Genomic DNA, 7597 nt, shown 5'->3' on the forward strand with positions numbered 1-7597 from the left:
CTCAAAATACCAAAATTTAAAGACAAAATCCATAGAGAGGAGTAGGATATCCCTACCTTGAAATTTTAGCCCAAAAGGAGATGAAGACTCCAAGATCAACTTGCTCCAAATCCAAACTTTTTCAGATTAAATCGAAGCTCTCAACGCCCTCTATCTTTTTAACAAAGGCCCTAGGCTAGATTCACACCCTAGGGAGATCAAATCTTAGAGAGAGTGCAAGTTTAGAGAGAGAGAGTGTCGGATTTAGGGTTTAATCAAAGAAAGGGACTGAAAAAGTGATGTTTAAGACGCTGCTGTCCGCTGATATAAAACACGCTCGCTCGAGCGAAGGATTGGTCGCTCGAGCGACCAGACACAGAAAACTATCGCTCGAGCCAAGAAGTTCTCGATCGAGCGAAGAAAAAAAACCCAGACCGCTCAAGCGAAGGAAGCTCGCTCGAGCCAAGAAAGACAGCTCTCAGGTCCAGAACTAGACACAACACCACTCTCGCTCGAGCGACAACTCCTCGCTCGAGCGAAGGACCAAAAATCTGGGCAGCAACACTAGGCTCCCAAACACAACCAACCTGCAACAAACCTGCCCAACACATCCCATAACTCAAATATGAAATAACAAGGATGCAAACAAGATAATAAACAACAACCAACATCCACGGACAAATGTCCGGATCACTGTACAACAAGGGTAAACCCGGGATCGCTATAGTAACTTTGTTTATATAATTGTATAACATACAATAAAACATCACAAACAATCTAAGAATGAAATTTTTTTATAAAACTTTTTATAATATGCTCTCTTTTTTTTCTTTTTTTTTTCATGAAGCGTAGCATTACTCATTAAAATATAAAAAATTGAAGTGATAATGGGCATGTTTAGTTTATATTTGTGAAACAATTTTATAAAATAATTTTATGGAAAGAGTTTAAAATTTTGAAAATTTATTTAATTGTATTTTGAAAATAGTTTTTAAATTTTAGAGTTTGTGATGATTTAAATTTATTTATTTATTTATTTTTGGTAGTTGAATAGATAGATAGGAAAAAGAAAAAAAAAGAAAAAAGTGATTGATTGATATGTAGGATGTGAGAAAAAGAAATATGAGAGAGAAAAGAAATTGATTAATGTATATAGTGAGAATAATGATTTTAATATATATATATATATATATATATATATTTTCCTTTTATTTATTTATTTATTTATTTATTTTGATGATAAGGATATCAACCAATCCTCCCAGTTACAAGCGGCGTTGGGATCCTCTAGAGTGATTTGGTGAAGTGATCCTCTAGAGTGATCCTTTATGGCGCGACACCTGTCCCACTAATAAAGCCAATGGCTGAGATTAATCCTTCACCAAAACAACGTCGTTTTGGTGATAAAAAAAAAAAAAATTCTAGGTTTCAGACTTTCAGTAGTGCAAACACAGAGAGAAGAGGGTGGGGAAGAAGGAAATGGGGGCTTTGATTTATGCTCACAAGGCTGGACTCGAATTGTCTCTATATTTGGATGTGATTTCCACTGGTGTTGCTGGTTCGAAATCGATTGATTTGTATGGGACTAGGATTTTGAATAGGTCGAAATCGATTGATTTGAATAGGGATTTGGAAGCTGCATTTTTTGTGAAAGATTTGGGGATTTGTTTGAATGAGTGTCAGAATATGGGCCTTGCTTTGCTTGGATTGAGATTAGCTCAACAACTTTATGTTTCTCTCAAGGCTTATGGGGAAGGTGACTTGGGCACCCGAGCATTCATTTTGGCTCTCGAGTGGATCAACGATGTTTCGCTAGCGAAGTTATTCTTCAAGAAGCTTCAAGGAACACACAAGTGGGTGTTTGTGTGATAGAACAATAAGAAAAACAGAGGCTTCAAAATGTGTATATATATATATATATATATTTGGGAACAAGATTCAAAGAAAAAAATAAAATTAATTTCAAAATTATGTGTAAACTATCAATTGATCTTCCAATTTTGATGACTTTTTTCAATTGATCTTCTCTCTTCGATCTAGATTTGTTGAGACTAATTTTTTTTTCCTTATAGATTTTGAGTTTGATTTGGTAATGGAACAATCCGACGATGAATGGAGGCGGAGGGGTGGAGGAAAGGCTGGTTGGCCGGAGGAGGGTTGGGGAGCAACTGGTGACCGTCAACAATGGTGGGGGACCAAGTGGTCACTGTCGCCGCCATCGACACCGACAAAGTTGTTCTTCAAGGTTTTGCAGAGCTTAATCCCTATGTGAAGATCTTTGATTTGTATTCGTAAATCTTTGCTATGTAAAATTATCTTTGCTATGTGAAGATGATTTGTATTTGAAGTTCTTCCTCAGTCCCTTCTCTCTTTGTTTTTTTTCCTCTCTCTCTCTCTCCTCTCGCATTTGAACTGTAAAACTAGAATTTTTTTTTTTTTTTTTGGATCACCAAAACAACGTCGTTTTTGTGAGGGATTAATCTTAGCCATTGGCTTCACATTAGTGGGACAGATGTCGCGCCATAAAAGATCACTCTAGAGGATTACTTCACCAAATCACTCTGGAGGATCCCAACGCTTAGAAGAGCGGACAACAGAGGAAAGTCTAGTCATCCAATATTTGTGCCACGTGCCACGTGTATTGATGCTCTCCAGAAAGGTAACAACTGAGTCATCGCGAATGATACTCCACCTCCACAACACGTCGCATACCACCACCACCCAACTGCACGTCGATCGCTTCAAACCCTCTGCCTGATTTTCCTTTTATTATAAGCACCGACCTTGTTCAAACAACCTTCACACCCTTCTTCTCATTCTCATTGTACACAGTAACACAAGTTAACACACCCCATACACCTACACAGAGATAGACTCATCACATGATCTTTTCTTCTCTTTTGTTTGAGAAAACCATGGCTTCTGAGAAAGTTATGAGAGAGAATGTTTCAGGTGAGCGAGACTAAATCCATGTCCAAAAAGATATAGTCCCCAAGATAACTAGCCATTTTGAGTCTTGCTGAGAAAGTTAGAGGCTCCGACATCCCTGGCAGTGTCACAGTCATTGTCACAGATTCCAGTGAAGATCATCATCCTCAGAAAAAAGAACAACAATATGAAGCAGAGAAACAAAGAGGAGTAGGCAAATTCCAAGTCTACGCAGAAGAGGAACAACAAAAGGGTGGTTCTTCTGAGCAAGAGAGAAGAACAAACATAACAGGCAAACACGGCGAAGAAACTGAAAAGGAGGGAGAGAAGAAGCAAATAAGGGGTAGGACAGAGGAAGCTATTTCAAATTACAGACAAACTGCACAACAGAATTCTATGGAGGCCATTAGAGCCGCCGAAGAACGCTACAACAACAACAAGGAAAAGTACACTACTGTACAAGGGAATCCTAAAATTTCACAGTACGTGGTAGAGAAGGGCAGTGCTGTGAAGGACGCAGTCCTAGAGAAGGCAGATAAGGCCAAGGACTCTACTGCACAAACGACAGAGCAGGCCAAAGATTACGCTTCACAGAAAGTGGCCGAGGCTAGAGAAGTCACGGTGGACACTGCCAAGAAAGTTGAGAATTATGCGGGGGAGAAAGCATCGGCAGTGAAAGATGCGACGGTGGAAACGGGGAAGAGTGCTGCAGGGTATGCGGGGAAGGTGGCTGTTGATGTGAAGGACAAGGCGGCGGTGGGGGCCGCGCATTACACCTGCAAGAAGACAGTGTAGGCGACGCTGGCTGCGACTAAAGTGGCTCAGGGAGTGGCTGGGTACACGGGGGAGAAGGTGGTTGCGGCAAAGGATGTAATAGCGCATGCGGGACAATGTGCCGTGGAATATACCAGTGAGAAAGTGGCTGCCGCGAAGGATACTGTGGTGGCAACTAAAGAAAGTGCCAAGGAGTATACAACAAGGAAAAAGGCAGAGGCAGAGAGAGAATTACAAGCCAGGAAATCAACTCAATCAAAGGTATAAGTCAATTTTGATGCAAATACTCTTTATCATATATGAAAGCAATAGGATTTGAATTGGTGACATTTTAGTAAATAAAAATAAAAATGTCCATATTAGATATGTTTTTTCCGAGTGCTCTTTAGTCTAATACGTGTTTGGGACTTATTGAAGGACTTACATTCATTGAGTAGTATATGTGTACCTATGAGTGATGAGTACTCTACTAAATAATCACAAAAAATTATACAATAACCTGGAGAATAATTCGGAGTATCACAAGATCATACCATAGTTCTAAATCACGGTATTAACAGTATCCATCGCGGAGTATCGGTATCGGTAGTATCGATCGGTATGTATCGAGAATCAGGTGTCGCAGCGGTGAAATTTTAAAAATCATTTCACAGGTTTTTTAGCTTTTTCTTTCCCATACCGATCTGAATCGGTGAGTATCGGCCCGTCGTGGCTTATGTAACGGCTTGTATAACGGTTACAGACCGATACATACCGGGACTCAGCTGATTCTCTAGCAATTTTCAATCTCAGCGGTATACCGGCCTGTATCTGTCGTGGTGCCCTATTTTTCTGATACATATCGGCCGATACGCTAGCCAATACATAGTGTATCGGCCGGTTTTTAGAACTATGGATCATACTCTCTCACTAATCATCATTCATTAGGCTAATACTTTACTCTCTCCACCGATTATACTACCATTGGTAGCGTATTGATATATGGTTACTCATCATTATTCCATTGGTCAAATGGATTTGTACCTATTGTTGTTGTTGAGTAATTTTGCAATTTTCATACGAGCATATAAATTTGATCAGTCCTCTTTATAAATGTTAGCACATGGATTAGTAGGAAGTACAAGGAAGAAACTAACTGAATTTTTATTTTATTAAGGAAATTATTTAGAATTTCGTGTACCACTAGGGTGAATTTTAATGTAATGTGTTTGGATCTTAGCCATTTGTGGAGAGATTTGTGTTTGGATTTTGGAATTCCAAATTTTCTTTTCTTTCCCTTGGGACTTCTCCAGAAATTAAAAAATTTATACACTACCAAGCTCGAGTTGGAAATCAAACCTATATGTGGTGGAATTTCATATATTAAAAGCAACTTTTTATCTCTTACAGTGGTATTACTTTATTAATTGTGTGACTTAGAAATTTTTCAACCATAAAGTAATACTATGATGAAATAGAAAAAGCTAAACCGTAAACCCTAAATAGAAAAAGCTTCGCGTCCTAGATTTTATGTGTTCAGTTCTACATGATAAATTTTTTTTTTTTTTGAAAAATAATGTCTCAGTGATATGATTGGTTTTTGGACTTGAATAGCAATACTCTTTCTTTTTACATTTCAATTCCAAGTATTTCAATTGTCAAGTTTTTTCACCTTTTTATTGACCTATAGTTTGGGTTTTCCTTATTAAAGGATTTATGGATGGAGTTTTTTTTTTTTTTGGGAAGGGAGAAAGTGGGGGGCAAGAAGATAGCACCAGTGTTGAAGAAGCAAAGAGTATGGCAAAAGAAGTGATCAAGAAACCTACTGAAACGGTCCAGGAGTTTTTATTCCAGGGAGAACGGGAACAAGATAGGAGGGAACAACAACAGCAGGGAAGTGGGGCACTGCCACTACATGAAACAAGGGATAATAAACAGGGAGGTAGAGATGGGGGTGGGGTACTACAAGCGGTTGGAGAGACTATAGTTGAGATTGCAAAGACAACTAAAGACCTTGTTATTGGTCATGGTGAGGATGACCAAACCGGAGGAGGGTAGCATAAGGGAAGATATGAGGGCAGCCAGTTGGAGCACGGAGAGCAAGGGCAAAAAAAGCAGCAGCAGTAAAAACGTAGGGCAGGCAGTGTTGGCAGGTGAACGTGAAACTGAAGAACACAGATAGGGTGGTCCCTGAAGGTAGGGTTGGTTGTTCCACTACTGGTGAGTTGTACATTCAAATAAGTTTCCAGGGTGTGGATGTTTGACGGTTTTTATCCGCTCTGCTTAGTGAAATGTTGTGTTTAATTTGATTTGTTACATTTTAAGCTTTGTTTTGGGCAACTTTAAATAAATTTAGATATGGACTTGTGTTAATGATTGGGAACCAAGTTCATGTCAAGCAAGCAAAGCTAGGAGCGGTTGGGTATGTGAGAACAGAGGTGAAGGCAAAAGAATAATTTTAAATTCCTCCAGCCCTGTTTGGATGGCAGAAATTGGGCAAAATATTGTAATCCTACTTGCTAATTAAATGTGTTCATGTAATCTCCACTTTGATTCCCAGTGTAAGAACCCGATTACGCCCTTATCCATTTGTGATTTATTAAATAATTGAGAGGGATTTATTAAATAATCGGTTGTGAATCAGCTAATTAGGAGGGATTTGTGGGAGTATGTGTATGAAGAGAGCACCATCTTGAGGGGTGAGGTGAATGCTTCCAAATTCAACATGAATAGGGAGGGAGGGACAGCTCTCTATTTAAATTCACGGGACATCCAATCAATATTTTCTGTGCTGCTCTACTTTAGACTTGACTGAATTATTTCCTGAATGTGTTTGGATAGTCTAATCGGACCAACACTCTCTTTCGTAATGCTCTCTTTCTTTGCAATATATATGACATATGCTTTATATATATCTGCAATTGCCATAGAAAAATCAGCACGTGAATTACGGGATCCATCAGTGCACTGTGTTACAACGTTACATTAAAAATGTAAAGTCTAAATGTCAGCATTACATTGGATATATACATTAGTGTGAGATTCATTACATCAATATTGTATAGTATTGACATGTATAAATATGATAAGTGTAGCATTATTTTATTTTTTAACGAAAAATGATTCATTCTTTAATTTTACTCCTTCAATTTTACCCCTAATGATGTAAAACAAAGGGGGTTAAAGATGAAAAAGAGAGGAGTGTGGGACTGTTTCACGGGTGGAATAGGGGGCTCTATTAGGAGGATGTAGCATCTTTCTTTTTTTACAATAGTGCCACCAAAAGATTTGTGCATAGAAAATTGATGCAGGCAGCCAGGAAAACGGTGTGGCAGATAAGGAAACAGATGCAATTTGAGTTAAAGAAATTAAATGAAGTGCTTAAAAAGTGTTGGGGCATGAATTGATATTTATGATCACATTTTTGTTGTTGACAATAGCTAATACGCAACAGCAGTGGAGGTTGTTATTGCAGTTTCTCAAATTTGGAAGCAAAAACTAGTTTGTGAGAGTACTGTAAGAATTTATTCTTAATTAGGTTGTCATTGACTATATTTTGTTTGGTTGTGAGAAACGGGTTGAACGTGATTCAGATAGATTGACTGGTATGAGCCCAAAATTATTATTGTAATCCATAAAGTTTGGGCCATGGCCATCTATCTTAGTGTATATATTATTTTATATGCGGATATGTGATATAGAGGTGTAAGGCTTGTTTTAAGTTATTTGGGTTCCTTAATGGGAGGGCCTAGTAATTGTTTTATTTAGGCCCAGTCCCCTCTCCTATCCTTATTAGGGTTTACATATATCTATATATATGTAGATCAAAGGGTTGTCAGCCCCATTGAAAAGACAACATAAAGATTAAGAGAATGAGGGAAAGAGTTGGTGCTAAGGTTTTCCAGTTGTGAATGCCATATTCTTTCAAGGAAGCAAA

The sequence above is a fragment of the Camellia sinensis genome, chromosome 7 (assembly GCF_055761805.1).
Source record: "Camellia sinensis isolate YWXY chromosome 7, ASM5576180v1, whole genome shotgun sequence".
Lineage (NCBI taxonomy): Eukaryota > Viridiplantae > Streptophyta > Magnoliopsida > Ericales > Theaceae > Camellia > Camellia sinensis.